The sequence below is a fragment of the Octopus bimaculoides genome, chromosome 4 (genome assembly GCF_046866305.1).
Source record: "Octopus bimaculoides isolate indiv1 chromosome 4, ASM4686630v1, whole genome shotgun sequence".
Lineage (NCBI taxonomy): Eukaryota > Metazoa > Mollusca > Cephalopoda > Octopoda > Octopodidae > Octopus > Octopus bimaculoides.
Window position 1 is genome coordinate 66,079,207 of NC_142931.1, and position 19,022 is coordinate 66,098,228.

General features: G+C 32.5%; 1 protein-coding gene and 1 long non-coding RNA gene across 2 annotated transcripts in view; one reads left to right on the forward strand and one right to left on the reverse strand.

The window, feature by feature from the left end:
- LOC106882502 (suppressor of lurcher protein 1) overlaps positions 1–19,022 on the reverse strand; it is a 1,283,613-nt gene that overhangs the window by 945,206 nt on the left and 319,385 nt on the right. The window lies entirely within an intron of this gene.
- Positions 11,202–18,781, forward strand: LOC106879122 (uncharacterized). Its single transcript, XR_016241533.1, has 2 exons — positions 11,202–14,936; positions 18,703–18,781. It is a non-coding gene; the product is annotated as an uncharacterized LOC106879122 (long non-coding RNA).

Sequence of the window (19,022 nt, forward strand, 5' to 3'; positions counted from 1 at the left end):
CATCTCAGCTCATCTTGCTATTAGATTTTAAATAATAGTTCTGATTAAAGTTTGTTTGTGGTGGATGTATGAAATAGCCTATTTCAACTCACCACATAAGGATATCCTCTTCCATAAGCAAAGCATGTGTATTTATGTATACAAGTACACACACATATGTGCGTATTTTTTTATTTTACTGATTTCAGCCACTGACTGATGTCATACTGGAGCAAAATCTAGAAGAGTTTTAATCAACTACATCAAGCACATTTATTTCACTCTGGTACTTCTTTTGTCAGTTACTATTTCAATAGCTAAGTTTATTATTCAGTTGAATGGATGAAATGCAAAACACCAATTTAACTATATCATACAGAATTACACACACACACATACACACACACAACAGGTTTCCACACAATCACACACACACACAACAGGTTTCCACACAGTTTCTGTCAGCCATATTCCTCTCATCAGAATATTGGTCAATTCACTCTGGAACCATGTCACTCACTGCAAAGCAAACTTCTCAACAACATGGTTACATTAATAGAATGCTTTGACTAACTGTTAACTGAAGTGTTAAAGATCAGCATCAATCAATGATGCTGTCTTTTTTAATGATGAAGATACTTAATTCTCAAATAGGACACTGTGGTACAGACTGCAGCTATAAATAGTGTTTTATTAACTTCTGGTGCTATGATGAATTTCTGCTAAAAGAAGAGTTGTGCCAGGTTAAATTGCTCAAAACATATTACATAAAGGTTGGGTAACTATCACCACACACATGCCTGAGTGTGTATCTGTGAGTGGGGATGTCGTTTGCTGAGTGAACAGGACTTGAAGAACCCTCTTGTAATGTTTCCTAGCAGCTGATGTACAGGAGTTGAGACAGATCAGCTTGCTGAAGCACTCGAGTACTTTAAGATTTTTGTGCCTATCACCATTTCATACCTGTGACTTCCCAAGTTTATCACTAAACCAAAGAAAGACAAAAGGTGATCTTTGTTTAAGGTGGGGTGGGTAGAGGTGGGTGTTTCCAGTGACAAGCTTTGAGATATTAATGCATATCATTCTGAGCTAAAATCAGATATCATAAGTCATCTAATCTACTACTCTAACATTCCATCAATCTGCTGCTCTGGGCTAGTACCTTACTATCAATTTGAAAAAGCAAAAAGATGGGATCTAAACTCAGAACACAGGAAGCAAAAACAAATGCTACAACACATCCTATCCTACTCTCAAATGGCTTTATTAATTATTTGACACTATATATATATATATATATATATATATATACATATATATATATATATATATAGTGTGTGTGTAACATAACAGATTAGGGATTTGGAATCTGGGCAGTTACCTTTTCTGCTCTCTGATATAATCCAGATTTGGTTAACCACAATAAGGTAAACAATTAAAAAGTACTTCATTTGATAGGTAAGTCCTCAATTAACCTCAAAGGATTTCATACAGCATACACAGCATATGATCAAGACATCATAGAGAAAAATGGTGTACAGGAGTTGAGATAGATCATCTTCAAAATTTATTTATTACATCATTAGTATTATTCTCATTAGATTCCAATCCGACATGCTTCTGCAGGACGTGTGTCCTAGTTTCTATTGATGCATTTATGAGTTTTAAGTTGATTCAACTGTTCTACAACCAATTCATCCAAGCTAGACATTCCTGTGCAGATATGTTAAGGTATCATCCATGCAGATGGGTGAAGTGAATACCTTGAACAAAGCTGCATAGACATGCCTACCTTGGATGAATATGTACAGCAACTGAATCAAATAAATGCGCCTTAATGTTACATCAAAGGAGACTAGGACATGTATCCAGCAGAAATACATGTTGGATTGGAATTTAAAAATAGTAATACTGTAATATTATAAATAAATTTTTAAGATGTATATTTATAATATTACAGTATTACTATTTTTAAATTCCAATCCAACATTTAACATCTATTGTCCATGCTGGCATGGGTTGGATGGTTTGAACAGAGCTGGCAAGCTGAGGGGCTGCTCCAGATTCATCTGATTTGGCATGGTTTCTATGGCTGGATGCCCTTCCTAACACCGACCACTCTGAGAGTGTAATGGATGTTTTTATGTGCCACCGGCATGAGTGGTAGTTGTGTGACATCAGTATCTGCCACAACTATGATTTCACTTGGCTTGATCAGTCTTCCACTCAAGCATGTTATATTGCCAAAGGTCTCGATCAATTGCTGTGTCGCCGTGAGGTTTAGAAACTTGCTTCCCAACCATGTGGCCTTAAGTTCAGTCCCACTGAGTAGTACTTCAGAATAATGTTTTCTACTATAACCCTGAGTGAACCAAAGCTATGTAAGTGAAAATGGGCAAAGGAAACTGAAAGAAGCCTGTAATATATAATTATTGCGTGGGGTGGGGGAGAGGAATCACCATTAGTCAACTTGTTATTTTAGGCATAGCAATTATTTTATTTACAACCTTGTATGTTTTTTCCCTAGGTGCCCCTGCACCTGCAATATGTCTTTAAAGATGATAATGTGGAAATTTGACTGAAGGAACTAGATATAAGACCTAGTTAATTTGAAGACAATTACAGAATATGACAAAGAAACTGGAAGAATTACCTGAAAGACAGTTTGTATTCTGATATTTAGGGGTACATCACTGGCTACAGTATAAATCATCTTTGACTAATGCTTTACTGAATTTGATGCCTCACAAGTGGTAAGATTTCCAGGTGCTACATCTATCTAGTGTCTTGCTGTTTTGCTCAAAGAACTTTATTTGTATTCTCAAAAGCAGTCACTGCAGCGCTTTTGTACAATTTAAACCAGTCATAGAGACTCTACAAATTGGCTCTGATAAAACATGAATAAATGAATAGAGCAACAAGAGAAAAAAAACAAAAAACATTCAATAAGGGTTGCCAAAAAATTAGCATGCTACAGAGACTATCTTATTGCTTTCACCAATCCTTACTGTGTTGGTGGGTGTATCACAGACCTACCAGACTTTACCACTTAACTCTAATGACAAGGTTAAGAATACGAGTTTGCAAATTGAATGATTCTTCCATCTTGTTAACATGTTGTATATTCTATTTTGACACTGATTTAAAATCAGTATCAACAATCTTATGTTTCTCTGCCCATAATTGATACATAAACACTAAGTGCAAAATATACAGAGACTAAATAATAGATTATTTATTTCATTTACATCTTTGTTATATACTATCAGATATGTATCTTTATTATTATAGTTATATATTCATTTATTCATTTCAGCATTGATAAAGACTAAATTCAAAATCATTGTAACTGTTTACTTTGTGGTACACTCATTCAGCTTGAAGAAATTTGTTCAAATATTATGATTAAAATCCTAGAAGATACCAAATATTGACATTCATGTTTTTTTTTTGTTGTTCTTTATCCCCACCACCACCACCACCACCACCACCACCACCACACACATTGTTTGAGAATAACATTTGAACAGCCTTTAGCACTAATACCTTATACTGAATTATAAACACCATGACGCTAGTTTAAATGATCTACTTTACACATTATTTTAAGCTGACATTGCAAAGTTTTTGTTTTTTTTATTAGCGAATAAAAAAGCCAGGTTGCTTATAATGAACATGTCTATGGCTCAAATTCCAAAAACTGAAATTTCCTAAGATTGATTATTTCTCTAGAATTCAATGTTTCCTCTGAGAAACATAATTAATTTTTACTTTTATATCACTTTTCAGTTATTATTGTTATATATATATATGATAACTAGAACTCCATTGGTCCTGATGATGAGTGCTCCAGTTGATCTGATCAATAGAACAGCCTGCTTGGGAAATTAAGATGCAAGTGGCTGTGCACTCAACAGACATGTGTACTCTTAATGTAGTTCTCTCATAGAGATTCAGCATGACACAGAATGGCTGGCCCTTTGACATACAGGTACTACTTATTTTTGCTAGCTGAATGGACTGGAGCAACATGACATAAGGCATCTTGCTCAAGGACACAGCACACTATCATGAATTGAACTCACAATCTTACAATCATTAACCAAATATCTCTCATATATATACATATATATATAGGAGGTATTTGGTTCATGATTGTAAGTATTAATTTCACTTTACATAATACATATAATAAAAATAGTGAAGCAAATAATAATATGACATAGGCAATCAAATATTACACACACTGATATGCTTTAATATCTGTATTTTTTAAAAGCAATACTAAATTTAAGAATAACAGAAATTTAACCTTGAATAAATAAATATGGTAAAAAAATATTAAGGAAACAATTATATACCCTGCTTTGTTGCATTATTCAAAAAGTTCAAAAATTATTTTCTATTACCATTTCTCAATTACTGTTCGCTGTCATCTTTTAATAACCAATTTTCCTCATCTTTGTATTTTGGAGCTCATTGTGTATTGGAATATTGTGCATGTAACGGGTGTTAACTAGTGAGCATCGTAACATCAACAATAAGGTCTGATCATGAGATTTTGTAAAAAGATATATTTGAAAAAACTCTTTGATATCATTGGGCAGTTAAATTTAGCTAAACAATATTGCTTCGATATGTTTCAAGTAATGAATAAAAGAAATGACAAAAATTTCTTCAAGGTTGTAAATTCATAACAAATCTGAAATATCAGACTAGTAAGAACTAATGATGTAGGTTTATTACCTTAAGATATTGACATAATCAATTATATGTAGACACAGTTGTGATAACCGTAACAATATATGTACATTATTTGAATATGTGCACAGATAAATAGTATTTCTCTGAATTTAGATAACTATTGGAGATTATAATTCAGAGCAAGCATCATGTGTAAAATTGGTTAAGTTAAAACAGAAAATGGATATTGAAATTTGGATAAGGAATGTTTATATGAGTGATGTAGTTATTAAACAAAGTAAAATCAATCAACAAAATCCTTCATATTAAACACTGAAGTTGTAAGCTCTATAAAAAGACTGGTGCTCAGTAGAAGAAACCAAATTATATGATCCTGGGGGAAAAATAACCATCAAAAACTTTGATGAGCTACAAGATGTAATCTTGAAAGATGTATAGTTGAAATAAAACATTAAAAAATGTTTAAACATACATGATCTCCAGAAGTAGGTCACTCATGTTCTAAAACTGAATAACTACAATAGAGACTAGTTGAGCAGTAAACAAGTTTTAAATTATCATTCAATGAGTCTTACCCAACCTATTTAGAAGAAGAACCCATAAGAATTAAGAAATATAATTTTATGGAATTGTGGTTATCTTTCAAAGTTATATACTTGAGAAGTATCTAAACAGAAAATAAACTGACAATATATATAAAGACAATCCATTCACCTGCTAATAGCTATGTGGTAGGCATTGCTGCTGATACACGCATTGAGAGCTGATAGAAAACCAATGGAAATACAGAAAATGTTTAGATAAGCCTTACAGGAAATATTAAGAACAAATCATGAAAATTTCCAACAATCACTAAATCATATATTATATTTTGACATTGTTTAATTTCTGTGCTACATTATATGTGAGTAATTATTAATGAAATGAACAGAACTAATTTCATTAGTGTCACCCCAGATAATAGTTTTGTGGATGGTTTACTACTTAAGCTGCTAAGAACTAATAGCAGTAGAATGGTACATAGTTGATTAGAAATTTTTAAAAAAATATATAATCTTATTGTATTTCAAACAATTTTAGAAATTATTCATAATTATATATTTTAGCTATAAAATATAAGTGTTAAATATACAAAGAACAGTATATTTACACAAGTATTTATTATAAAAATAGCTATTTAAATTCTCTAGTTAATTAACAGTAAGCATGTGATGAAAATATTAAGACATATTCAGGATCTTTATGAGTGCATGTTTGCTTGATAAGTCTAAATATCAGAGTTACAATACATTACATGAACAAAAATTTCTTATACTACTGCTTGTATTGTCTCATTGAACAAGTCACTTTTCCATTTCTCTTTTAAATTTTTTTATATAATTTTCTCTGTATATGTATGCATATGTGTGTATGTGAGTGAGTGGGTGTGAATGAATGAGTTTGTGTGTGTGTATGTGTGTGTGTATGCATGTGCATGCATGCATGCATATGTGCATGTATAATTGTTTGTTCGCAAACCAGATTATTTCTTTATACCTGAAGCTTTTATATGGTTGGCATTAGATAACTGCACAAGACCTTTAGGTATGAGGAAATAATTCAGTTTACCAATGCACAATTTTAACAAAATCTACACATTTCTACAACAGATGTGTATTGAGCACTTTGCATTTTTTAAAATTGAAAACAGACAAATACATGCACGCACATACACACACATACATTGTGTATGAGTGAACATGTGCAATAAGTTTTTTAATTGAAATGTTTGCAAGGGAAATCATACTTTTCTTATGTGTGCCTCCCTGTAATTAATCATTTACCTATAAAAATTTCCGAGTTCCTGGATTTAGAAACATTTAAAAATGTTCCTGAGAGAATACATTAAATAAAAGATGCTTAAATTTTGAGAAACTTGTTCTATGAATACTGTATCTTTCTTCCTATCAGATACAATAATCTATATAAAATTATTTCTCTTATTTTTTTTCACACAAACGAAAAGATATTTGAGACAAATTTGTTAAGGTCACATAACCATTTATAACAATAAGAATGTTACGATACTTATTCCTTATTTAACAAGATGGAATCGTTAGGAAGAATTTTTCAAGCTTATATAAGTGGAATAACAAGCTTATTTCACAAACACTGGTAATGTCCTCCCTTTATTATTGCTCAGTTTTTCTGATGGTCTTACATTGAGCCACTAAAGTGGTGTAGAACAGTTTTAATATGTATGGATGCTGTAGAAATAGTAAAACACTAGAATCTGTTTTGATATTAAGGAGACAGAAATAGATAAATTACAGCAAAAATAATTTGAAACTTGAAATATAATTATTGAAGAAATGCAGAGTTGGTTGATGAAGTGTTTTATACACTTATTGATATTTTATATAATATTCTTGTGTCTGCTGTTGTTGTTGTTGTTGATGCTGCTGCTGCTGCTTAGATGATACTAATACTACAGAGGGGATAAAATTTGCAGTAGAAAAATACAAAATGAGAAGAAAAGCTAAGATGTGAAATGAAATGACCACATGATTATATAAATAGATAGATGTTATAGATATTCAGGCAATTATCAACAACTATTGTTAAAATCTAGCACAAAAAAAACAATAAACGTAAGATATACAACTTTTATTAAAAAAATCTTTGAATAAAAATCAATGGGTAACGCTTCACTATATAGCTGCCACTAACATGCATATATTCTTCAGTTTGTAGAATACATGTTTATTTTTAATATAGAGAGATGTATATTCTTCTGCCAGCATTTTTTTTTACCATTCAAGACACTGTATTCTTTAAAAGTGGAATCATATTTTTGTTTAAATCCTCTTCTTAAAATTCTATCCTTCTGAAAAGATTTTTTGAATTTTGATAAAAATGATTAATTTTTTTCTTCATTATTAAAAACATGAAGAATTCCTACTAAATTGCATCATATATGTTCATCAGTTAAAATAAGCTAAGTGGTTTCTTGCTATTTCTGTTCCTATTACTTGATGTGTCAATACTATGCTACTGATAATAAGAATTTTCACAGAGATAATAATCCAAAAATACCAATGACAGTAGCAGCAGTAAACGCAGTGACAATTAGAGAAGTAGAAGAAGAAATACACAAAAATAAGTAATGAAGAAAAAATATATACATCATAATATCTTTTGAGGGTGTGTGAAAAGTAAGCATTAATTAGCTCCCTATAAGGTAAGAAATAAGGTAAGTAATAAAAAAAAATATTTAGACTTTAAGGTAATAAATATTTATTATTGTATTTGAAAAGTAAAAGAGAAACAAAAATAGCCTATCTTTATCCCTATATGATATGACAGCGTCGAGGTGGTATTTCATTTGATGAAATCTTAAATTTACTTATGCAATATTAGAAGCTTAAACTTGGTTAATAACCTAATATTCCTTAATTATTGGAGAGAAAATCATTTATTTATCACTTAGTTCTTTTTCTTCTTTTTTTTTTCTTTTCACTTCTTTTTCCTATGAGAAAATTGGCTGGTTATATCAAAGAAGTTAATTTTGGTACCCACACTTAGATTTTCCATTTCCTGAAGAGTAGCTATTATAAGCAATGGTTATAAAAGATGACAGTAGAATTACCAGTACAGATGTGATTGGGTGTCATTTAGAGGAAAAGGAAAAGAAAAAGATCTATGGCAGAGAGAATTATAAACCTCCATAAGCTTCTATAGTTTTACCTTTAGTTTAAAATATTCATTTAAGACGTTTAATGTATTTTCATCTTGTGCTACATTTTAGTATATGATGATATTATTAAATTATATTTAGGGTATTTACAACATTAATCTAAAGACATGGAAAAATAATAAAAAATTACACAAATAGTTGAATTATAATACATAAATATGCATTTTTTGTTGCTTTCCTGCAACTCTCAACAAGTAAATTTCAATCATTCTTCTATTTATCTCCATGTTCAATTAGTTACACATACTTGCTATCAAATAATTTGATAAGAACTACTTTCCTTTTGATAAAATAATGACAGTTATAATGAATTTCTTTTTTTACTAGGTAGAGACAACAGAAAAACCAGAAAAGATAGGAAAAATACCAAAATTTTACAAAAGCTATTTCTGTTATATGAGATTATTTAGATGACAAATTACTTAAATTTATAGCTTGCAATGACACTGTCTCTTGGAATACTAATCGCACAAAACATTAAGGCTGCCCATGTGCAAAATGAAAAAAGCAAAATTTCATTTTTGTACATAGCTTATTGAGCTGATGAAAGGGAAAACACTGCTGTCTGTGAGCTTGACACTTTCCTTTAATTCTTCTAAATATACAGACACATTAACATACCCCTGCAAACTTCCAAGAAAACAAACAACAGTAAGTAACAACAGAAAAAACAGGAACAATTAGGAAAGAGGTAAAGGATTGTTGTGGAGAAAGAGAAACCCATTTACTTTCCATTCATTTAACAGTTTTATTGCTATGTGAAAATATTTGGATATATCTATGTACACATATACACACACACACACACACACATACACACACACATGCACACACACACACACACATGCACACTATCGCAAGGATATACAAAAATATAGGCAAACTAAAGTGGCATCATGCCTCGATTATGGTTTCTCATTCAATCAAGGATGCTTTCTTTTAAAATTAAATCTATAAATAAAATAAAATCTATAAATGTTGCTAATATAAAGTCTTGTTTTAGCATGTATTAATCATATAAATGGTGTTATTATTTTATTGACTTATATATCTTTAATTTAATATTTCAGATGAACATATATTTATGTATTTTTAGTAATCAATAACAACAAAACTATAGAACTCATACTCAACAAACTGACCCCACCACAACCATCACCGTTTACAAAAAAAAATAAATAACCAAAAATTGGGAGATTTATTATTAAAAAAAAATGATCAAGTTCTTCCTGTAATATTATACATATCTGTTTTATCAAAATCATTATATAAATTCATATGAAAGCAACCATTTCAAGACATTTTTATACATTTATTTCAGTTAAAAAATGTATGTTTTTAGAAAAAAATACAGAGATAGATAGAGAACGAGAGAGATAGATGGAGAGTGAGACAGACAGTCAGGTAGACAGAGAGGGAGAGAGAGAGGAAAAGAAAGAGGAAGAGAGAAATACTATAAACTGTGATCTTGATGGTGACTTTTGCTCATCATATAGAATGGATAGTATGAAGGAAGGAATAGATTTGTAGATTCAAAAATATGGCATTGAGTATTTCAGTTAAGACTTATAAAAATCTCAATCGAGAATTATATATTAATACAAATATAGCACACATTCATACATTTGGAATTATATTATAGATTGATAATGACATTTATGTTTCTGCATACTTGTACTTACTTTTGTATCAGAATGTGTATACCGTGACACTGTTGATCATACCAGTTATTTTATATAGTCCCTGGCTTTCTTGTAGCATCATGATTTAATATCATTTAGCAGTCAACAGTGCCATAAATGATGGCATCGTTTTTCCAAAGTAAACTCCTCAGTCCATAACACATCAGATGGCAGCAGACTGTAGTAGAAATATTAGAGACTAAGATATGAGCTTGGCTCTTGTCCATCTCATCTGCACATGGTCTACCAGTTACTAGCTAACACTCTTTCCTCGATGGACACAGCAGAGAGCAGTCTTCTTCAGCTAAACATGCTTTTTACACCACTGAGCAAATGGGTTTTAATAGAGAACTGAACGTGCTGCTTTGTATCCACTTTAGTAGCAGTCCAACGGTATCCATGGCATTGTTATCTAGTTGTATGGAATACACTTTCACAGAGTAGACTACTATTTTAAAATAGTTATAGTTAAAATAAATAGATAACATCAAAGCTACTCCAAAAACAAAGCAAAAAAAAATACACACACACAAAATAATTCAGCAAAATTAATTGATTTTAAAGGAGGTGGGGGGGACTATGCTTTCATCAGACAACAATATGTAAAAGTCTTTTTTTTTTTTCTGTTGTTGTTTGTGTTTGTTAAGTGATGCATGGAACATTCCATTCAGTGATAAATATATAGAGGACACCCAAAAAATATGATAGGCAGTATCCAAGAAAGTGAAATGACTGTCAGCTGACAAGTGGGCAGATGAATACAGAGAGGCACCTGATAGATTCAAACCTTGCAATCAACATGGATTCCACGTTTGGCTGAAAATATTTTCATCTAAATAAGCATTATGCGAACAATCACAGTTGTGACTGTTGTCTCATATTCCCTGCATGTGGTAGAGCCATGTAACAACAGCAGCAGCATCAACAGCAGTAGCATCGATGGTGGTAGCAATGTTAGTAGAAGTGGCAGCAGCAACAGTGTCAGTAATGTCAGCAGCTGCAGCATCAGAAACAACATCAGCAACAACAACCGTACAGTAGAAAATGTTCACAGCAGCAGCAGCAGCAACAACAGTGGCAGTAATGTCGGCAACGTCAGTAGCAGCAGCAGCAACAGTAGCAACAGAGGCAGCGATTGCAAGAGGTAGACAGCAATACCAAGCAGCATCAGTGTTGATGCTAGTGCTGGTACTAGCACCAATAAGACAAAAGTGGCAGCTAATACCTATAGCAGCAACACTAGTAGTACAATGATAGATATCTCATTAATATCTAATGCAATAAAACTGAACCACTACAAAGGTAAATTTAATACATTACTGTTACCATCTTAAAAGGTAGAAATATAGTAAAATAGCTGCCTTCTTCGAGTCATCTTCTGCGACACCATTTCTGAAGCGGAATTTTGTGATCTTGAATTCTCCTATCTATTGGTTTACACTTCTGTCTTTCTACGTATTACTCAAAACATATATCACTCTCTAACTGTATTTGTATATGGAGGCATCTATTTCCTCATCTGCTTAACCTATGATACCAATATTTCACTATCTCAACATCCTTTTACCTAGCAACCTGTTTCCCTGGTTATGAGTATGATTATCTTTCAGTTTATTCTTTCAATTACATATTTCTCTTATATAATTGCATTTTTTGGATATCTGTCTTTCTATCTTTAATTTGCTTCATCAAACACTCACTTTTATTAAAATTCTGTATTCTTTTTCCTTTTATGTACAGTCTTTGTATGAATACTTTCCATATCTTTTCTTCCACATCTCTTTCACTTAATTCACTTTTCATTATTCAACCCATGACATATTTTCTTAGCTTCTTTTTCCACATCAGATCTATCCCTATCACAGTGTCCATTATTCTATGTCTCTAGCTGATTTCCCACTTTTTGTGTTACTGGCACACCATACATCCTTACATACACTCACATACATACATACATACATACATACATATATACATACATATATACACACATACATACATACAAATACACACACGTATGTATGTATGTATGTATGTATGTATGTATGTGTGTGTGTATAAAGAATATATGAGATCTCTGAAATGCAAAACATGGGGAAAAATAGCTATAGATATTAAATAATAGATACACATGTAAACACATATATATATATATATATATATATATATATATATATATATATATATGTACATACATACACACACACACACATAGACAGACAAACAGAAATTCAGACAGATGAATTACAGAAACAATGTCTTCAACACCCAAACACTTATATGTATTTTTTTCATTATATACATACATCTAAATATGTACATATATGTGTGTGTGCATACATGTATATATTTATACAGACACACACACACACGTGCACACACACATACATACACACATTCATATATTCATTCATAGACACATTTCAGAAAAGCAAGCACTAAAACATTAAATCTATAAATTAAAATAAAATATGAATCAATGAATACATGTATACAGATATAATTATAATGTTTGTATTTACATACATACACACACACAAATATACATACATACACATAACTATCCAGAAATTTTACATATAGATTTGCTCTGTGCATGTGTGTGAAAATGTGTTTTGTGTGTGTGTGTGTGTGTGTGTGTGTGTTTGTGTGCACATATGTATCATATATATGTGTATATATCTTATATACATTATAAGACACATAAGTATCATATATATATGTGTATATATCTTATATACATTACATCTACATATTAACTATATATATACATGTACAACAAACACACACACACACACACACACATGCCCATATACATATATTCAGTGTGTTTATATACATATATGTATGTGTTTGTGTGTGTGTGTGTGTGTATATATATATATATATATATATATATATATATATATACACACACACACACACACCTAATGAATTACAAACATTTAATTATTAAAGTGGAAAAATTAGGAGAAAAATTATTCAGTTGTTTTCAAATATATAATACTGTACCAAAGACTTTCTATTTCTAAATCTACTATTTATATTCATACATATACACGTACATAAGTACATACATATACATACATAAATACATACATATACATACATACTTAAATGATGATGATGATATATGCATACATATATGCACATACATTCATTTCCACATATATACACACACACTTTTTTTATTTTCTCCATTGAAATTGATTTAATCAGAATGGACTACTTTCAAATGTAGTAGTCAATACATGATACAAACATACAGCTTTATCTGTGTGTTCACATATATCTCTTTCTTTCAATATATATATATATATGTGTGTGTGTGTGTGTGTGTGTGTGTGTGTGTGTGTGTGTGTGTGTGTGTGTGTGTGCCTTTATATACATACTGACACATATATTTGAGTATATATATATATATATATATATATATATATATATATATATGCATGTATATGTGTACACACACTAGCACATACACATTCCTCTACATGTATATGTGAATACAGGTGTGTGTGTATTTGTAGTAGGTGTGAACAGGTTTAGTTACAATCAAAACAATGTACACGACACACCTTTTGGATGAGCTGGGATGCATCATCAGTGATGTGACCTTCAGGCATTAGGTGATGCAGGTATTTAACTGACAGCCATTCTCACCCAGGTGACCCAGCCAGGACTAACCAGGCCTTGGCAAACAACAACCTATGGATCACTCCTTCTATTTCAAAGCTCCTCAGTGGCTTTCACTGGTATCTTACTTGCAGACTGAATTAACTCACTTCTTTGTCTTAACTCTAAAGCTAATTTGGCTGTGGAATTGTTGTATGGTAAGAAACTTGCTTCCCATCCACATGGTTCTAGGTTCAGTCCCACTGCATAGCATCTTGAGCAAGTGTCTTCTATTATAGCTGTGGGCCAACCAAAGCCTTGGTAGACGGAAACTGAAAAAAGCCCACTGTATGTGTATATATATATATATATATCATGACACTCTGTTGGTTATGACGACAAGGATTCTAGTTGATCCGATCAAAGAAACAACCTACTCGTGAAATTAATATGCAAGTGGCTGAGCACTCCACAGACATGTGTACCCTTAACGTAGTTCTCGGAGATATTCAGCTTGACACAGTGTGTGACAATGCTGGCCCTTTGAAATACAGGAACAACAAAAACAAGAAGAAAGAGAGAAATTTGTGGTGAAAGAGTACAGCAGGGATCGTCACCACCCCCTGTCAGAGCCTCATGGAGCATTAGGCATCTTCGTTCAATGAACACTTACAACGCCTCGTCTGGAAATCGAGTCCGCTGCCCTAACCAATGGGCCATTGCGCCTCCACACATATAAATATATATATGTAGGTATGTATTTATGTGTGTGTCTGTGTTTGTGCCCCTCACCAAGCCGTTGGTTGACAACCGATGCTGGTGCGTTTATGTCCTCATAGCTTAGTGGTTTGGCAAAAGAGACCAATAGAAGAAGTACTAGGCTTACAAAGAATAAATCCTAGGGTTGATTTCTTCGACTAGAATCTTTTTAGATGGTGCTCCAGCATGGCCACAGTCAAATGACTGAGAAAATAACAGAATCCTGCATTGCCTCTCCCGCCCTATATTTATAAACTCATAGTATGTCACTCAACATTTATCCTGGTACTTCCCTTTCATTGTCTTCTCCAGTATACTTTTCCTAGGATACTGTAACTTCCAGATGATCAGCTCTTTTGACAACCCAGAAATGATGACCAAGTCAAGCTGGTGTTCTGAATTTACAACAGGTGAAAACTACAGGATACACTGTACCTGATATGCTGGGTGTTATGTTCTGTGTATGTAAGCCTTGCTCTTAACAAATATATACAAAAATAATGCATGACAAACATTCATCATAATATTTGTACATGTGCATACCTGTATACATGTGTGTACATTTACATGTGTGTGTGTGTGTGCATGTGTATATATATATATATATATATATATATATATATATATATATATACACACATACACACACATACATGCAGAGAAGTGAAAATGAAACTAGTCATATACATACATACATACAAACATACACAAATATATGTGTGTTTGCATGTGTGTATATATATATATATATGTATATTTATAATATTTTGGACTATATGTTGATTACTGTATTGAAGTGTTGAGTAGAGCACTGGCACAGTTTGGAGTACCTGGTGTCATCTGAGGTTGGGGTATATTTCCATTGGATCTACTTCAGGAACTCAGCAGTGTTAGTTGAGATAGTAATAATGTTTTAAGTAACCAGAATATGGATTTGGCATTAATCTTTATTTTGTACAATGGTGTTGCATCCATTTGTTATATGCCCATCTGTGGGCATATAACATGACAGCAGCTAAAACTCAAGATCTTCAGCAAGACGCAACTTTATGTATGGATGTACCTGATGAGACCCAGACTACAAAATGGATGCAGCACAACATGTTGAGAACAGAGTCCCACCCAAAAGGGACAGTAGTAGGATGGGTCAAAATGACCGTTATACAAAGTAAAGATTTATACCAAATCCATCTTCTAGTCACTTAAGAAATTATATATATATATATATTTACTAGTTTATGGCCCCCGTAACTTAGCAGTTTGGCAGAAGACACCAATATAAGTAACAGGCTTATAAAAAACATAAGCTTCATAGATACATATATATATATATATATATATATATATATATATATATATATGTATCTATGAAGCTTATGTTTTTTATAAGCCTGTTACTTATATTGGTGTCTTCTGCCAAACTGCTAAGTTACGGGGGCCATAAACTAGTAAATATATATATATATAATTTCTTAAGTGACTAGAAGATGGATTTGGTATAAATCTTTACTTTGTATAACGGTCATTTTGACCCATCCTACTACTGTCCCTTTTGGGTGGGACTCTGTTCTCAACATGTTGTGCTGCATCCATTTTGTAGTCTGGGTCTCATCAGGTACATCCATACATAAAGTTGCGTCTTGCTAACAGGCTTATAAAAAACATAAGCTTCATACATACATACATATATATCTGGATGCCCTTCCTAATGCTAACCACTCTGAGAGTGTAGTGGGTGCTTTTACATGCCACTGGCATGACTGGCCTTTGTGCTGGTGGCACGTAAAAGTACCCACTACACTCTCCGAGTGGTTGGCGTTAGGAAGGGCATCCAGCTCTGTAGAAACTCTGCCAAATCAGATAGGAGCATGGTGTAGCCATATGGTTTCACCAGTCCTCAGTCAAATCGTCCAACCCATGCTAGCATGGAAAGCGGACGTTAACCGATGATGATCATGATGATCATGATGATATATATATGTAGGTATGTATGTATGTATATATGAAGCTTATGTTTTTTATAAGCCTGTTACTTATATCAGTGACTTCTGCCAAACTGTTAAGTCATGGGGGCCATAAACTAATAAATATAAATTGCCATGCAACAGCTGCCAAGGGCAACATGCACAAGCACACACACATAACAGTTATCTGCAGTTTCTGTCAGCTAAATTCCCTCATCATACATTGGTAAGTTCAATCATATAGTAGAAGACACTTGCCCCAGGTACAAGCAAAGTACTGTGTAGAAGTCTGCCATACATATATATATATTTATATGCACACACACACGCACATGCGCGCATGCATATAAACATACATATACGCAAACATTAATATATAGGTTTATGTGCTTGAGACAGAGAGAGAGAGAATGCCATTCTCTATGTCTTTACATCATGCGCTTACTTTAGACAAACATCACTGTTATGCAAGAAATGCTATTTGTTGCAATCATCCATGTAAACATGACTCGCCAATGCAGTCTTTGAGCTCAAAGAGCAAGGGAAGCAGTCACCTTACTAAGAAATGGTTGAAGGTTGGTGACTGGAAGAGCATCAAGTCATAGAAAACATACCTCTAGAAATTTCATTTGACCCATGCAAGCATAGAAATGTGGATGTTAAAACAATGGTAATGATAATGATGTTACTGGTTAAAAAATGGGCCAAGACAAATGCTAACCTCTAGATTTAGTAAAACATATTGTACTGAATTGCAAGAACATTACCAAATATCACAAGTGTCTATAGGCCAGACAGCATGATGGCTAAATTGTTCTGACTATAATAACCAAAATAACACCAGTGCTATTATATCAGTGTATAAGATTAATTTCAAATTTTAGCACAAGACTAGTAAATTCAAGGGAATAAGTTGATTACATCAACCCCAGCGTACAACTGGTACTTACTTTATCGATTTCAAAGGGGTGACAGGCAAAGTCAACCTTGTCAGAATCTGAACTCAGAACATAATGACAGATGAAATGCCACTAAACATTTTGCCCAGTGTCATGATGATTCTGCTTACTCACTGCCTTATATGATATTACAATATGTATACTGCACTAACACATATCTGAATTTATTTCACAGGCATAAATCATTATGGTCAGCTAATTGTTGTCCCTAAATGACCTTGGTACAGGTGTGTTATCTAACTAGAAATTAAAACTTTTTCCCAGAGGGAACGATTAGCAATTTTGACGCAACAGTTGAGGCACACTGGTTAAGACAGCAGAAAATTGATTTCAAAGGTATTCCTAAACCTTCAACATCATTAACAAGCAAACAAGTGGCTGTGTGCAAAAATGTTTTGGTCAACAGCATCAACTGGCAGCTGTTGCAGGCATTTCCAAGAAATAGCCATGCATACAAATCAATAGACACTTTTGTGGATCAGGAAGAAATAGTTCACTATCCAACAGAATTTTAAAATTTAGTACAAGTCTCAAGCCTACTGCTACACAGCTTAAAAAAAATTCCCCATTGATAACCTTTGTGTAATTTAGATCAGCTGCAGCTATGCAAGAGTATTAGAGTAATGATTAAGAAGCTTATGTTTCATGCCATTCTGTTGGTACACCAAAGTAGAGGATGCAATTATATACAAAATTCCAGTCATAACAACACATGCGCCTTTCAATAAAGAAGAATTAAGTTTCCAGAACACCTAAGCTTTGTCATATCAATCAATAAATCACAAGGGCAAACATTGACAGTTGCTCAACTACACATTGATGAATAGTGCTTTATTTCTGCAGTAAAACCAAGGCATTAGATATCCTAATATGTTCAGAATTCTCTGTCTTATGATAGAAAAAGATCTAATATCACAGATGCTAGGGCTCTCTACAAATCTAAATATTATTTCTTTATCACTGCATATATGAGGGGGTGCTGAAAAGTTCCTTGCTTTGGGTAAAAGAAAATACAGGAGAATTTTATTCAACATATTCCTCTAGCAGATTCACACAGCTATTGCAGTGGTCCTTCAGTTTTTCTAAGTCATGTAAAAGAACTTCAAAAGTTGGATCTCCAACCAGGCCTTTCACGATACCCTTAAAGCAAGGATCTTTTCAGCACCTCTTCATATTGCAGCTTGATTATTTGGATGTTTTCCTTCAAGATGCTCCAGTTTACACATGTTTTAAGAATGATTTTATTTTCATGATTTATTTACCTCTCAACATTTCAGTTTTTACTCATTTTCAAATTATTTTAGGAATTACAGAATTCCAAGACTGAAGATAATATTTTGTTCAACAGTAGTTTGAAAGGAAATAAAACAATTTTTACATTTACTTAATCTTGTGTTCTTATTTAATGATTGAATTAAGTATATTTCATTGACACAATTAATTTACTAAATATACAATTAATATTGAGCATGTATCTGTGCATGAAACTATGGACTGCAATAAATGTACTGCAAAAAAATTTCACTTCTGACTCTTTTAAAGAGAAATCCTTTACTAGTGTCTATTAAACCAAATATACTTACATAATATTAAATATATCATTTACAGATACTTTCAGCCAGTG